Source organism: Castor canadensis, chromosome 12 (assembly GCF_047511655.1).
Source record: "Castor canadensis chromosome 12, mCasCan1.hap1v2, whole genome shotgun sequence".
Lineage (NCBI taxonomy): Eukaryota > Metazoa > Chordata > Mammalia > Rodentia > Castoridae > Castor > Castor canadensis.
Genome location: NC_133397.1, coordinates 93662499 through 93679688, shown reverse-complemented (window position 1 = coordinate 93679688; position 17190 = coordinate 93662499). Strand labels below are relative to the sequence as shown.

Below are 17190 nucleotides of genomic sequence, written 5' to 3'. Positions count from 1 at the left end.
GGAAATAAGATACTTTGGTTTGTGATCAGGTATTCTATATGACAACCTCTTAAGTTTTCAATTTCTGAGACTGTCAAAATGACTGTCCTCCCCACAAAGGTATTATTCACTCTGCAAGCAAACTACCTGAGAGGACCAGGCCTCATGGGTCAGGCTTCTAAAGAACATGGAATGCAATCAATCATTTTAATCAATTGGAGCTCTACCAAGATCTCGTAGAGCCTAGAGCTCCAATCCTAATCACAAGGATACTACAATCCAGTCCCAAGGATAGGAGAGTTGTTAGGTTACAAAACCTACTACAAATGTGGGGGGTCTAAAGTAACCAACAGAGTAAAGCCTGCATATACTGCCTTCTGTACAGTTACAAATATTTTCCATCCCTCGCTGCTCTGCAGTTTTACCCAGTATGCAAAACTAAGACCCCACTGAAATCCCTAAAAGAGAAATTACCATTCTCTGCTATGTGATAATTCAGACTCTGTTGGATGATTTCTCCTTTTTTTCCAGGAGCCCACTCTGTACCAAGCCAGACTCTGCAAAGCAGAAAAGGATAGGTGTGGGAAGAACATATTGGAGCCCCCACTTCTGGTATGTTCTAAAGCAGTGCAGAGCCTGATGTGCTTCCTGTTTCTCCATTAAATTTCTCTGCACAGGATAAGTCTCCACTTAGGGTTAATGCACTGTCAGGATCAAAGATCAGAATATCTAATAAACACAAATTAGTCACAGAAGCCCAGGTCCCATGTGCCCACTCCAGGTTGGTCTGGAATGGACCCTGACCATCCCAGGTGACCCCAGAGTACAGCAAAAGGCACTGGTATACAAAACCTCCAAAGGCCTGGGGAGACATCATGCTTGTCTATCTCTACTCTGTCCCCAAGCACCTGTTCCCATCCCCACTGGCCTCCCACCATTTGCACTTGGCCCCTCTCAGGCAGCCAAGACTGGTAGCAGCTGCTTGCAACCTGGCAACTCCCTATTCCGCTCTCCTGGGATTGAGAATCAGGTACAGACAAGCTTCTGATGTCACCGCACATGGGGTTGGCAGGGTGTCACTGCTGTCCCACACATTCTGACAGCTTTCCCACAGTTTTGGTGGTCAGTGGGTGGCCTTGGCATTGCAAGGTCACAGAGCCAACATCATCTATCTTCTCCCTCCATGCTACTGCCACAGAAAGGAAGGCCAGTGGCTAATGCACAGTCATGGCACTGACACCCCTAAGACACCCACACACACACAGACAAACATTGTAGATCTAGGAATCCTAATCACGAGGACACTACAAACATAAGGAATCCAATCCTGAGGAGAGGAACAGATGTCCGTTCTAAGCAGAAGCTGAAGAGGCGTGGTACCATTCTAACCAATGGGAAATGAGGCCAACATTTTATAAAACTGTCTTCAAATGAGCACTTAGTTTGGAAGACCTGGTTTCTGGAAGATGGTCTGCATGTGGCTTCTCACACAGAAGAGGCCTCCACCAGTCCAGGCTCCAGGCAGACCAATGGCTTTCCCTAGAATTTCTGATCTTAGTCTGTGTGAGCACAACAAATCCTGTGGGTAAGGTTGACAGCTGTCGTCCCTGGATCCTCTAAACAAAACAAGCCTGACTGAGGGCTGGGGGCTCACACAGAAGGCAGTACAGTAGCCCTTTTTCCCGGTGATCTGCCTTCAGAGGCCTGATACTCAAGGTTAGCCATGGTCCAAAAGATTGCTACAGTGCCATGAAGAATGGAGTTATTTGAGAAACCATATTCACACAGCTGCTATGACAGCATGTCATCGCAAATGATCTGTTCACTATTGCTGTTAGTCACTCACTGTGCCTAATTTATAAACTGAACTTCATCATAGGTAGGCTCACACATAGGTAGGTCAAGCACAGTATCTGTAGTGTTCAGGCACCCACTGGGGGTCTTGGGGTGTGCCTCCTCAGGTACAGAAGGATTACTGTATGTGGAAATGTTATGGAGTAAGCATTCCATTGCGTGGTCAATGGGAGCTAGGGGTGGGATCTGCCACTCACCCAAAACAAGAAGAGAACAATACCAAACAGAACCCAAAATGCAAGGCTGGCAGCAGACAAGCTACTTAGAAAAACTACTAAAAATGCCGAGTCTAGGGACTCCCTCCACCCCCATCCCTGGAAGGGACGAATGGTCTGGGTACTGGGAGGGGTGTCACCACCCCTCCCTCGTCTGGACAGAAGTCTACACTAGCAGGGGCTGCTCCTGACAGGGGCTTGCCCATGCTGTGACTTGCACAGGCCTTCAGACAGGAAGGTCACAAGGCAAGGGCTGCGGTCAAGAAACAGCCACAGCCTTTCAAAATTAGGATCATTCTTACTTCTTTTTTTGTGGGGGGGGGCACTACTGGGGTTTGAACTCAGGGCCTTGTGCTTGCAAGGCAGGTGCTATACCTCTTGACCTATGCTCTAGTCCTTTTCTACTTTAATTGTTTTTCAGGCAGGGTCTCCCATTTTTGCCCAAGGCCAGCCTCTGATGCATCCTCCTACTAATGGTCTCTTATGTAGGGAGGTGTGCACCAGGACACCCAGCTTACTGCTTGAGATGGGGGGTCTTGCCCAGGCTGGCCTCGAACCCTGATCTTCCTGATCTCTTCTTCCCAAGCGCCTGAGATTATAAGCATGAGCCACTATGCCTGGTCTCATCTTTACGTCTTGTAGACAGCAGTCATGCTCAAAGTTCACCAATGAACTTGTCAATGTTGTATCAGTCAAGTGACTCCAATAGGCTGGAAGGCACATGTCACTGCAGAGCTGGCCTCTAGGGTCACAGACCCTAGATGACAACACGGCCACCATCTGCACCAAAATGAGCACTAAGAGATTTTCGTTTCTGTCCAAAACGTGCATTTTGTTCCTATTTTACCTATTCATTACCAAAGAACCAAAAATGACTCTCCTAATCCATGACCTCTTCCTTTGTTCCAATTTACTCATCATGCCTTTGCAGCCACTTTAACATCTAGAAGCCACATTTGCCAAGAAAGCATTTACAATAATATAGTAAGAGTCAAGGGGAAAATCAACACTGACAGGAAGAAACCTAAAACTTGGGCTGCTCTGTCTCCCTGCAGTGAGCTCCACCAGCGGCATATGAGCCAGAGGTGCCACATCCCTGAGACCTCTACCCCCATCTGCCAGGACCACGAGGTGCTTAATGAGAAAGGCACTGCTGGATCCCAGGGATCAGCACACAGTGGTGGTGCCCCATACAGCATTCTCACAGTGACAATTTATATTTAATTCCTGCTTATGGTCTAGCTTGATAAAAGCCCACATCACCTGCCCAAAGACACACACATGTGGCAGGACTATACTTTCTGCTTTTCTCAAGGACAGAAGTCAAGAAAATCACTATCTACTTCTCCTAATTTTGTAACCATAAAGTAGCAATACTCTCATTCAAAACTCTAGTGTGAGGACTGAACGTGGTGTTGCATCTCCGCTACCTGGAAGGTGAAGGTAGGAGGATGGAAGTCAAAGGTTGACGCAGGTAAGGCTCAAGACCCTATCAAAAAAAAAAAAACAAAAAACAAAAAAAAAAAAAACCACCTAAATGAAAAGCAAAAGCACTGGGGGCATGGCTCAAACGGTAGAATGCCCACCTAGCAAGTATAAGGCCCTGAGTTCAATCCCCAGTACCACCAAAAACTAAAAATAAATTTAAAAGATAATAATAAAGCTCAGTGTGGCCTGCTTCTTTACTCTTGTGTTCTCATGTCCATCATCTAGAACCTCAGCTAGGAGTTCTTAAAGTAAGACAAAGCACTATTAGACCAGGGTATCTGTAATTCAACATTCAGGCCTGTGTCACAGGTCACCCACACAGTACTACTGCACTAGGCAAGTGAGGTAAGCTCTCTGGGCTCATTTTCATCTTATATATATATGGGGTGGAGAGAGGCAATACCCACATCACCTGGCCTTAAAGAAAACCCACAAAAATTCCTTTGCAAACTCTAAGCCACAATTCAGAGAATACTGTAGCCCGCACTATCCTGCAGGTATATGCTCCAAGATCCCCAGTGGATGCCGGGAACTATGAGTCACAGCCACATCCTCTACACAGCCCTGCAATACCTTGATAGTGTGATAGACAAGATGGCGATGGCTACTGAACGACTAACAAGAGGGTAGTACACATAGCATGGACACAAGCACTCACAGCCTGGGTGGAATGCATTTCACCACACTGCTCAGAACTGCATGTAATTTAAAAATTTAGTGGATTGTTTATTTCTAGAATTAATATTTTCAGAGAGCAGTTGACCACAAGTAGCTAGAATTACAGAAAATGAAACCACTGATAAAGGGAAGGGGGGCTACATCAGCTTAAAAAAAACAAAAAAACAATGCCATGCATCTAGTTTCTACAATCTGTCATGGGGAAAGAAGATGGGATGGAGAAAGCAGGCAGGGGCCTGCTCTCTTCTTTTTGGTTTCTTTTCTCAACTTTCAAGGAAGCCATACTGCAAGGTCATATTAGCTATTTGAAAAAAACAAACAAACAAAAAAAGGCATGGCTTAATTTTAGTCATTAGCCCAACCAGAAGAAAATGATCATTTCACTGACCAAGCACAAACTGCGATGTTGAGAGCTTTGCTCCATGCAGGGCACTGTGGGAAGAAGGGACCGGAGAACCCCTACCCGGAAATGGTTCTGAATACAAAATTAATTTCTCTTTCTGCAAGTCTGATGGTAAATCAAGAAACCTGGATCCAAGATGACCCTGAGTACAGCCCAGGAACAGTGCCCATGTCCTTGCCTCAACCCAGCTTACAATGGGCCACTGGGTGCCTGTCCCCTCCCTAGCAGAACTTCCCCATTGCTTTCCTTCCATTTCCAAAAACAGAGTCTTCCAAATCGTACTTACTGCCTGGAGACTTTTTTGTACAGGGGGAAAAAAATCAAATGTAACTCATGCTGCAGTAAGGAGGAAAGGCTTTGGGTCAGCAACCAGTGAGCTCCCGGCCTGCTCTGCTACCTACAGAGCTGGGCTTTGCCCAACTTGTTTGATCCCTCAGAGCCTCAAGTCCAAGTTCAAGGTAAGCAGGCAAAGAACAGGTTGTCACTGTGTCATTTCCAGTGTAGCAAAGGTAGCAGAAAGAAGCCAATATTGTGAGCAGCAGTCCTCAGTCAGAGTGCTGTTAACCTCTGTCTCCAAGGAGCACATGGGGCAATACATCTGTATTTGAGGCTAGAGATGATACAGAGTGACAAGCCTTGTGCCAGGCACCCAAACAGGCCACAGCTGCTTCCAGTAACCACAGCACCAGTCCCCGTGGAGGAAGCAGTGCTGCATTTATTTTTAAGTAGCTGTCAACACATACTGGGCAGCTGTTTAATCAACTGTTACAGATCCAGCTGCTATCAATGAGCCCAGAGCACCAAAGGCCTGGATGTCTCTTGATATCGTAACCATCCTGCAGAGGAGAAGTGATCAACCAGTCAAGCTGCAGAGGCCTTGCCCCTGGACCTCCAGGGGCCCTGCTCAGTGGTACTAAGGGGGCCAGGATGGTCACTCGGTTTTGGCAGAATCTCAACAAGTCATTTCCAGGTATCAGAGCATCTCCAGCCCTATACCTGCAACAGCCGCTGTGTCCCTAAAAACTGAAGGACTCTCCTCCATACAAAGTCTTTCTCCTCATGGGGTGGACAAAGTCAGTTCTGAGCAATCTCCAAAGTACCAAAAAGTTGGGATACAAATTTTCCTAACTTTATTGTTATGGTTTAGATATGTCTTGATTTATCTCCCAAGGATTCACGTGTTGAAATTTCATTTCTGTGGTGAGGTGTTAAGAGGGTGCCAGTGGCTCATGCCTGTAATTCTAGCTACTTGGGAGGCTGAGATAGGGAGGACTGTGATTCAAGGCCAGCCAGGGCAAACAGTTCATGAGGCCCCATCTCCAAAATAATCAGAAGTGTGACTCAAGCAGTAGAACACCTACTTTGAAAGCATGAAGCCTTGAGTTCAAACCCCAATCCGACCAAAAAAAAAAGAAAGACATGAAGGCATAAACTTAATCTGATTAGTGTTTTCAGGAAGGGTCTGGGGGTGGGGGGTTGGTCAGGATTAGATAACATCCAGGTGGAGCCCCCATGATCAAATCCTGATGGCTTTAAAAGAAGGAGAGACCAGAATACATGCATGCAACCCCTGGCCTCTTGCCATGTGATGTCCTGTGCAGCCTCAGGACTCTGCCAGCGAGAAGGCCATCACCAAATGCAGACCTTTGCACTTCCAGAACTGTGAGTTAAACACATCTCTTTATAAGGTTACCATTGTAACAAAAACAGACTAATACATTTATAAACTCTGAGAAAAACAGTTCTCACATAAATTAAGGCTAATATAAAGGTAAGTAGTAAAACTTTCCTTCATTAAAAAGAAATACTACAGGATAGGGTTTTTAGGAACAGATGAGTGATGGACAGGCCTAGCTTTTCATTTTCTTCTGCTGAATTACACAAAGCCACTGCTGATTCTCTGCAGGATGAGAAAGGAAGTGTACAGGATCTTGGCTGACATTTACGCTTGGGATATTCCTATCAACAACAGCCAAGTTTGTGAAATCCAAGTCTTGTTTACTTAGCCTGAATCTTGCTGCCTAAGCTACTGACTCTCCATCCTGTAACACCTGCAACATCCTTCTGTCCATTAGTATGCATCTCTTCAGGAAAACCCTCCAATAGCTTTTAAAAAGCTAAAAAGTCCTTAGCATAGCCCTCACATCCTCCATCTCCAGCAAGCAATTGCTGGACTCCACAACAGAAAACTACAGTCAATTTTAAATGTGACCTGTGATTTTGTAAACAGAACAACACTAGAACGGAAAGGTGTGTGCCACCATCCTTCACCCATGGTCTCTACTTCCCAAAAGTGGGTAAGTCAGAGGCGGAGAGGGTCCTAAGACTTTGTTCCTTTACTTCAATGAGGAGATGAGTATACAAGGAAGGGAACAGAGGCTCAGAAACCCCACTCAGGCCCCTGTATAAAGCAACTTCTAGGCCCACCCTCCTCAGGTACAGTCCTGCCCCAGGTATAGAGCTAACGGCACAGTGTATACCTTGGGTGCCCAATGACTAGGAAATGCATCCAAGGCTGACACCCCTCTCACGAACCTCTCTACTTCTGCTTCCTTCTGCCACACACGATGGTAAGGTGAGCAGCTCCCACTTTTCAAACAGCATACTGCCTGAATGCCTCAGTCTCTAGGATCCATTTCCCAGCTGGTCCACCCAGCCTGCCATGTGTCTGCTCACATGTCCTCTCATTCTTTCAAACTTGTTCTAGTTGTGACATCATCCTCTGGCTTTCCAGACACCTTCCCAAAGGACAAGTGTGTCCCTGCCTCTGGTACCAGTGACTGACTATAGAACTCTACTACAGTGGCCACACAGTCCAGAGCTAGCAGGGCTCAGTCCACCCTGCAAGGGCATGAGGAAGGAAGGATGTCTGTAAATATACTTTATCTGGTTTTGGTGCTGCTTTTAAAACAGTGCTAAAATAGCACTAGAAAGATAGCCTCAAATATGGCTGACGCTCACAATAGGTATTTATTACGTGTGGCTGCAGCTTAGGATTTTCTAGGCAAACATTAATCCAAACCACAAATTTTAAAAAGTAAACAGGCTTTTGGTGTGGATCTCATCAACTTATGAAATAAAAGTGGTCCTTTCAAATTATATGGATAGAGGCATTTTTATGTTTGCATTGATAATCAGTTGTGGTTCGTGGTTCTCATTCACTATCCAGACTGTGTAATGCACCTGGCTGGGTGCTCAGGCCAATGATGCTGCTGAGCAAGAACGGTACTCTCTCCTGCCTCGCTGCTCTCTGGAAAAGGACCAAGAAGTCCAAGTCTGTTAATGTCAACGATGATGAAGAACTTCCAGAAGAAGTCGTGTTAGAGTCTGTTCCTGATGAATTATTAATAACTTCTGTTGATCAGATCTGAAGATCTGTAAAGTTTAGTTTACATTCCCTTGAAATCTGACAAACAGATTGACAGGTGACTACATTCACAAATGGCTGAGTGTGGAAAGTTTTCAAAGTCTATTTTTTAAAAACTCAAATCATCAGGGTTTCAGAAGAGTTTTATGTAACTAAATCTCCTAGGATTAGGACTGAAATCCCAAAAGGTGTTTGCTCTGGTCTCTGGAAAGCCCTTTGAAGGCAGGAGGGGATCTGAAGCTCAACAACACCACCCGTGCCCGTGGGCAAGGCTGGGATCTCAAATAGGAGATAAGGCCTGGGAATCAGCCTCCAAAGTAGGAGTATCAAACTCTGGATTTCAAACCAGGCTAGCTCTGAAATCATAATGAAGACTACCCTAATAAACAGAATGATGCACTGTTTCACATAAAGGAAATCATAGAGGATATTAAGGTGAAAACACTGGAACACTTAATCCTACCTGCATCACAAGGCATAAATGAAATTCCAACAGATTAACACCCCCCCAAAAGAAGGGTCAGAGGAGAAACAATGCATCCTCAAAGTATCTTAGCAGTTGTTTCAAACCAAGCAAAAGGAAATCTAATTTATTTTCATAATTTATGTTATAGTAGTAAATTTACAGAAACCGTTATACCAAGAGATTTCAGAGTCTAAAATTATAGATTCAGGACTACTTTAAGACAATCTTGAAATAATAGGGGCAAAATAAAGTTTGCAAGGAAAGCTGGAGTATTGGCTGTTATCCTTGTGGTTCTGAGACCTCTTCACAGAGCACTTCTGACAGCCTAGCCAGAGATGGACACCAGATTAACTGGACCACCAAAGAGTCATTCATATTTCAAGTCATACCACCAACACCAAGCTATTGGTAAGGCTAAGAAATATTTTTATGGGTGTAGCTCAGTGGTAGAGTGCTTGCCTAGCATGTACAAAGTCCTTGGTTCCAACCAGGTTGGCCTTGATCCTCCTGATTCTACCTCCTGAGGAGCTGGGATTATAGATACATGCCACCACAGTTGGCAATAATTCAGTTTTTGAACCAGGTCCCTCAGAAGCTTAAACTTAACATTTATAAAATCAGGGCTACATTTATTCTTATATTCCTAGTTTAAAAACTACTATGCAAATTAAGCATTTAAGGCAAAAACAGCAACGTCTCCCAACATTTGATGCAGAAAACTGCATACTTACCTTTGGCACACAGTTACAAGAGGTGACTGCAAAATGTACAACTCTTCAAAAAGATGAGATTTTAGGCTGATGACGCCTCTGAGGTTGCAAAACTGCAGGGATCCCCCAGACTCTCAAGTCCAATGCAAATCTCAGCAGAGAACCATCATCTGGGACATCACTTGGATAAAAAGAAACCTGTGAAATTTATAAAGAAATAGAAAGGTGCATGCATTAGGTGTGCTTCCTTCTTTGATTTCAACTAACCATTAAAAAAAAAAGGTCATTGATTTGCCCTAAAACCAGTGTTTTTAATCTACCTTAAAAGAAAGCTGTTCTGTGTTGAAAGATGCCTGCACAAACGCAAATGCCCTTCACCAATCCCCAACTTCCCTTCCCTGCATCAGCTCTGCTGCAGGGCCTGGGAAGTGCCAACCATACACTGTATGGCCACAGATGGGGAGGGGGGCAGGCAGCAAAATGGACAGGGCCTGAGCCTTCCAGCCCTCCTCTCCAAAACCTGCATCCTTCAAAGCTTGCCAAGTGCAAAGCAGGCAAGTTCAGGAGCCACTAAGAGAAGGACTGCAGAGAGCATGGCATCTGCTGAGATGCAATCTTTTGTGGGAGTCTCTAACACTGGCTATTTGTTAAGACCTGCCACCACCTGGATCTCTGTCCTCAGGTAAAAGATCAAGGAATAATACTCCAACACCGCATGTGGTTCAGGGGAGAGAAGGCTGACACAGTGGCTGCAGTTCCCTCCTGTTTGTCAGCTCTGCTGCTGTGTCCCCTGCACGACACATCAGTAGACACATCGGTAGACATTTCCACTCCTTGACTTACATTTTTGAGGGACCCTGAAGTGCTCTGTGGACTTCTGAGTGAGTTCACTGGCATCTTTAATTACATTTCAAACCCAGGGGGGAGCTGCCTTGACAGTTCACTCAGAGAGTATCTATTAATTCATCCTGAGCATGATTATGACCCAAAAGGTTAAAACCCCACAGAAAAATCGAATTCTATTTTAGTTAAATAAAAAGGATAATTCAAGTAGGACTATCATAAAAATGTTATAAGGCAAGTTCATAAACTTTGACTTAAAAATTAATCCCTCTTTATACACTCTAGCATTATCTTAAAAGCTGCCTGGTTTTTAAAAATATGTATGATTTAACTCAAGGAAACAGTGATGACCAAATACAATGGGAATACTAGATCTGTCAAGATTTAAATGCATACTGGAAAGATTACACCCTCCCTCTGCCAGGTGTTTACCAAGCCATGTCAGGACCCCTGAATATGGGAGGAGTGGTAGATGGACTCAGGTCTTGAGCCAGGCTTCTTATTTCTCACACTGGTATCAATGACCTTATTACCTACGCCACTGCACTGGGCAGCCATACTACCCCCCCAACCCCACCCTCCAAACCACCTTTGTATTCATATGCTGAGGCTATGATAGAAGTTGCATTTTTTAACATTTGAATTCCAACTGAATTTGCCTGGAGTCTGGCTTCTCCAGGTAAATTTGAGTACTATGCTCAGACAAGTGATGTTACTGAATCTTTCTAATAACTTTCCATCATAGATATTAATATGCAAATTTACAGGGGGATTAACTTTCTCAGAGACTATATTAGTTAGCTTTCCATCTCTGTCACAAAATACCTGAGAAAATCAACTTGTAAGGAGGAAAGGTTTATTTGGGCTCCGAGTTTTAGAGGTTTCAAGGTCGTGGTCGACTGGCTCTATTGTTGTGGGGCCTATGATGAGGCAGAACATGAGCAAAGCTGTCCACCCTCGGTAGCCAGGGAGACAGGGTCCTGGTATCCCCTTCAAGAGCATGTTTCCAAGAACAACTTCCTTCTTCTAGGTCCCACCTCCTAAAGGTTCCACCACCTTGTGATGGATGATGGATCAGGCTGGTGATCCAGTCTTTAGCACCTGGTCTTTTGGGGACATTTAACATCCAAACCATAAAAGCTTTCCTTAATAGGCTTTAGAGGTAGGAACTCAAGTAAGTCTCCTAAACTCTAAATCCAGAGTTTTGCCACCCCTGGCCCCTTCTGGTGGTTACTGTAGAAGAAATGCTCATTAACACGAACAGGAAACAAAATGCCAGCAACTTAAATGCTAGCCCCAAACAAAAGAACAATGAACTGGGTTGGGAACCTGAGTCTTGATAATTGAGTAAGACAGAGCACACACAATCAGTAAAGAAAAAGCCAGACAGAAGGGAACAGGACTTGGACTGATGGGAGTGGCTATGATGGAAGTGAAATTGCTTAAAATCCATTCCAAGGTGTCAGTGGCCACCTTGGATTCAAGTGAGAGAAATGAAGGTTGCAGTGTTCTTAAGAAAAGCATGGCATTGGCAAACCGCTAGCGCACTAAGCAAGCCCCTGAAATAGAATTAGAGAGTGTGACCAAAACCTCTCTGTGCGCTTAAATGAAGTTCTCCACTGCCTCTGTTGACAGGGCCTATTGGCTTATTCAAAACTTCTGTGAAGCAAGGACATTTCAAATCAGGCCTTAATTAAAAAACATGATCAAGAAAGTGGACACTTAAGCAAAACACATCAGGTCGCAAGATAAACGCTATCAAGTACCAGGTCCTGTGCAGGGTAGAAAGCCCTCACCAAAGAATTCATTCAAGGACTTTCTGCACAGCCAGCATAAGGCAGATGGGAATGTGTGAAAGGGTATATGGCTTCTTTTAAAAGATATTTATGCACTAATACCATGCACATCTTTCCTTAGACATAAAAAGGAGGGATGAATATTGATACCTTATGTATCTCTTTCTTCACTTTAATTTGGATCCTTAATAATACAAAATTCTACCACTGCAAATCCACACTGGGATTTAATTTTTCTCAATTAAAGCAATACCCTCGGGATTTGCACAGTCTGTTAGGAGATGTGGAATGGAGCTGCAGCTGATCTACCTAACTCTAAGAGCAGGCTCTACATTGCATGTTCTGGCCCTGAAGTCTGCAAATCCCAGCAGCACTGGCTGTCCCATGCAGGGCCAGCATGGAGAAGCACCCATGCAAGCTGTCCTAGTCCATTCTAAACTCCTAGGGTCTGTGATAGAATCTTTTTGGTGGTACAGGGTCTCTCCTTCCCACTGAATGAGGGTATCCAATCCTGGCATCCATAACTTTACTCCAGTGCAGCTGCCTGGGGACAATACTGCTGGACACTATGACTCTCCCTTCTTCAGAGTTGGCCTATCTGTCCAGATGGCAGTTCAAAAGGCATCAGTCATCCTTCCTCAAGCCAGGGGCTCCACCTTTCCCTTTTCCAAATGACAGAAATATGTAACAGGTAGAGAAGAGTGTGCACTGGCCCTGTGCGACACACACTGTGGCTTTACCTCAACTCCAGCCTCACCAAGCTGCTCAGCAATCCTAGGAGACAGCGCTCATACTTCAGTCAGGAATCAGCCCACCAGATGCCCGGACACCAGCATGGGACCACACGCATGTCCAATTTGAAAGGCAGCATGCTTTCTCCTTGCAAATATCACTGGGAAAGGGCTAGCAAATAGTGTCTGTTCCTGCCATCTGTTGCAGTGCCTGCCACCCCGGGATGTCGGCTTCCACTTCTCAAATCAGAGGCTGTGTGGCGATGCCAGCCCAGGAAGGCACATGACCTTCATTTTCAAAGTTACTGCTTATCTCAGATGTCAGCACTGCAAGAAAAAACTTGTCAAATACCATTACCTGGCTCGGTTAAGTCAGGCACAGCCTAAAGACCCATGTGTGCATCATAACCACACCTTACACACATCCCATCAGAAATGCTCAGGGCCAGAGCATCTCAGATTTTAGAGTATCTGCATAGACTTTACCAGTCTTCCTTTTCTGATCCAAACACCTGAAATCTGAAATGCTCTGAAATCCCAAAACTTTCAGAGCACCAACATCAGAATGCTTTGTATTTCAGAGCATTCCAGGTTTCAGATTAGAGATACTACACGTGTAATGGTAAAACACATCAAGAACAGGAAAGTGCCTCAGTCAATAGAGCTAAAAGTATTTTTTTCTTTTACTTAAACATGGGGGGAAAAAACCTTATGATTGGTATAAGCCTCTAAGCTCTTAAATGCCTCCCTCACCCTCCCTCCTCCCTGACATGGTACCTGCCCTCAGATCAGACATGCATGCACGCACACGGCAGTGGGTTTCAAGAAGTTCTCCAGGTCAGAAAAGAATCTGGAGGTATCAGTACCCCACGAGCCGAGCCCAGCCCAGCCCAGCCCAGGCTGTCTGTGTGACTGCTGGCAGAACTGGCAATCCCCCTGAGCTACCTGGAAGAATGCTTTATTCAAGATGAAGGTGTCAGTTTACAGACAGTGAAGAAAGCAACACAAGCCTCCGAGTGGTTTGGCTCATGTTCAACCCTGGTCTTCTTTGGCTGTGAGGACAGTTACCAAGATATGCAGACAGTTCATCAAGGCAAACCTCAAAGGCTTCCCTGGAGATGACTTCAGCTCTTTCCTGAGGTTCCCGGGGAAGGCCTAGAAAGGACGAAGTCCACCAACTGCTTCAAAATGTCAAAAAGTCCCACTGGAATCAGGATTTCCACTCAAAAGAAAGATGTCCTGGGTTGGAAATACATTCAGTTTTTCTGTACTGGCCTGGAATTACATCAATTCCAAGTAGTAATGCTGATTGCCAGTCTAACTACAAGGTGTTAAGAAAAAATGGAGGGAAAGGCAGTATTAACTCTCTGTAAGTGACCCGCACATGAGGCTGAGGTGGGTGCTAGGTAGGAAAGTCAGATTTTTAAAAGCTCTGACAAGTCTACATTCTGAAAAAGTGTTTTATGCCTTCAAATATTCCAAGACTGAGAAAACAACAAAACTATAAACAGTGAATCATCCATACGTAGTAAGAAGGAAAATATGGACCAGCAGAAGCAGCAACAAGGCCACCAAATACCTCAGCTCCCTCATGGATAAACCTGAGCACTTAAAACAGCCCCATCAACTCCAATTCTGGATTTTTGAGATTCATGAGAATGGACTTTAGACTTAACAAAAATTGATCCAAGTGGTACCCCACATTTATCAAAACTTATCTAAAATAGCAAGAAAGTCACAATATAAATCTTAATATGAACTTAAATTTTATAGTTGGCTACCTAAAAATTCTCACTTTGAGTAGCAATGCTATTCCGAGGTTTCACAAAGATTTTCGTTTACTTTTTTAATGCTAATCTTTTAAACACAGCAGTATTTTATCCTCCGGATCTGCTAACAGGTCTATCTTTCTCCTAGTTCAAGCACACTTTTTGTAATCAGAGACACAACTAGACAACCTAATCTTTTGCAAAAGGTTCACCAGCATTCTCTTTTTTGTTTCGTTGTTTTGAGGCAGGGACAATATAGCCCAAGCTAGCCTGGAACTCACAATCTTCCTGCCTCAGCCTCTGGGATTACAGAGATGCATCACCACATCTGGCTCACAAGCATTTTTTTATTAATACCCTCAGGGCTCTGCTGTTGTCCAGTAAACAAGCCTGCTGACAAAAATAAACCTTGAACACTAAAATGCACCATGGACTACAGGCTGGGGCAAACCCCTCTTTCTTAAGAAGGGAAGGAAGGAGGGAGAGGCACTGAATTCTTATCTGAGATAATTTAAGCATAATGGGGGATCCTTAAGGTTTCTTCTAACTATGGCTATATGTCAAGCACTATTCTAATTAATTCATGCCCCTTACTAACCAGGGGTAAAGGACTGAGAGAATGAGGGAGAGTATAAGAAAGCCAAGGTCAACAATGGTGTGGAAGGTCAGAGGACCAAACCCTGTGTCTTCCATGTGCTCTGTCTCCCTCTCTCTTTATCAATTCCTCTAACATTTGAACTTTAACTCTGTTTTGCTTTGGCAGTGAAGGAGCACAGCTATGAGATAAAACTCAATGCTGTTTCCTGCACTCCCTCCCTGTACCATCTTCTAGGCAGAAGTCCAGGAGTGAATGTGTGTGTGTGTGTGTGTGTGTGTGTGTGTGTGTGTGTGTCTGTCTGTCTGTCTGTCTGTCTCAAGCAGTTTATCCTCCCTCTAGTCCCTGTCAGTCATTGCTAAGTGAGTCCTAAACACCAGCTCCATTCGGTCCTACTCTGCAGCCAAGTCAGGTCAGATGCTTGTTACCAAGGAAGCAGCACTTCTAAAGTTTGGGAAGCCCACTCCACACTTCTGTCCAGCCTGGTCTCTCTGCCTGGCATTTGGGAATCCCCTCAATTGCAGGCAGCTCAGGACCAGGTGGAATCCAACTCTCTTCCAACAGGCCCCTTAAAAACCTCTCCTCCAAGAGTATGGCCCAGACTCTGTTGAACAGTTTTTCTCCTGTGTCCCTTCACACCTCATAGCACTACACTGCGAAGGCTGAACTATGTCCCCTCCAAAAGTCACATGTTGAAGTTCCAATCTTCAGGACTTTGGAGTGTGAGTGCATTTGGACATGAGGTCTTTAAAGAAGTGATTAAAATGAAACAGTTAGGGTGGAGCCTATTCCAATAGGACTCCAGGGTCCTTTTAAATCAAGAGACACCAGAAGTGTGTGCAGAGCAAAGGCCAAGTGAGAGGCAGAGCAAGAAGACAACCATCTTCCAGCTAAGGAGAGAGACCCTGGAAGAAACCCACCCTAGACACCTTGACCTTGGACCTGAACCTCCTGAACAGTGAGAGAACAGACCTCTGTGCTGCTCAGGTCATGTGGCACTTGTTATGGCAACCCAGGTCTATGAGACTGTTGATGAAAAATTCTTAGGACGTAAGACACAGGCAACAACAAACTTTAAAACATTTTGTGAGCAAATGCAAGAATGAGTGAATGGGGAAACCAAGACTCAAAACCATGAGACAACACACACCAGGGTGTCACCTAGCTCCTTTCTCCTATGCACAAGGAACAGGTTCTCCAGTTTTCAACACCTACTCATTCTCCAAAACCCAGTTTAAGCATTGTCACCTCAGGGGTCCCCCCACCAATTCTCCACAGAACTGCCTTCCAGCCCCTGTTGCAAAGACCTGATGAAGCATCCCCCTCCTTGTACCACAGCTATGGTATTTTCCAATGGTGACATTTATTTGTATGCAAAAGTAAACCCAACACATGTGGCATTCCCATATACAATGTCACCCAACCTCAACAGTACAGGTACACACACATGGCCTGCACTGGATGATTTTAAAGCAAATCACATGCAAAATCTAGTTTGCCCACAGACACCTGGGCCCACATCCCCAAAAGATAAGTACCTATTACCACATCAAAATAATTAGTAATCTTTAAATCTCCTATCTAGTGTCCTGATTTTCCCAACCATCTCATAAATTTGAATGAGGATGTAAATCATGTCCACAAATTATACTCTCTAGTGCATTACTATTTCATTTTAATGATAATGTGTTGAAGGTCCAGGCAATCTCCCTACAGAAAATGGGGGCATTTTGCACCTGTGTATTCAGTCTCCCTAGTGTTTACCACTCGCTCCCCATCCCAGACATTTCCAGTAAGTTGATGGTTATGCCTAGGGACCCCTTAGATGGGAGACACCAATTTTCTCAAGAACAGGAGCCCTTGACCTGACCATGCTAAGCACTGAGAGCAGCAACTTCCCCCCAATCAGTGGTTTAGTAAAAGAGAAAACAAGTCAGATCAGGGAGCGTAGCCTTCTTCCCATCCTTGCCCAGCTTCCAGCTCCACAGGGGACCTGCCCAGGGAACAAGGGCCCTGTGTTCTCACCTCAGCTGCAGGGTCCTTCTACAAGTACTTCCCTACTGGGATACCACACATGAAATTTAAGGCTAAATTTAAGGCTTTTTAGACTTAAATTACAAAATCACCTCAAGTATCAAATGATGTCTGTTTTTCTATTTTTAAGAAAATATCTAACAAAAGAGTCATCTCATGGGCAGATCAGCCTCTGTGGGGGCTCAACTCCATTAACCAGGCAGGCTAGGGTCCCTCAGGGTACACCACTCTGGGAAGGTGGCATCTTATGCCTGCCCCTAAA

The 17190-nt window shown here is 44.7% G+C and overlaps 1 protein-coding gene across 4 annotated transcripts in view; it reads right to left on the bottom strand.

Moving 5' to 3' along the window:
* Nucleotides 1-17190, bottom strand: part of Nck2 (NCK adaptor protein 2) — a 132748-nt gene that overhangs the window by 54230 nt on the left and 61328 nt on the right. For all 4 annotated transcript variants that reach the window (XM_020159077.2, XM_074050476.1, XM_074050475.1 and 1 more), the window contains exon 2: nt 9182-9358. The gene's annotated coding sequence lies outside the window, so the exon portion shown is untranslated. The remainder of the gene's footprint in view (nt 1-9181; nt 9359-17190) is intronic.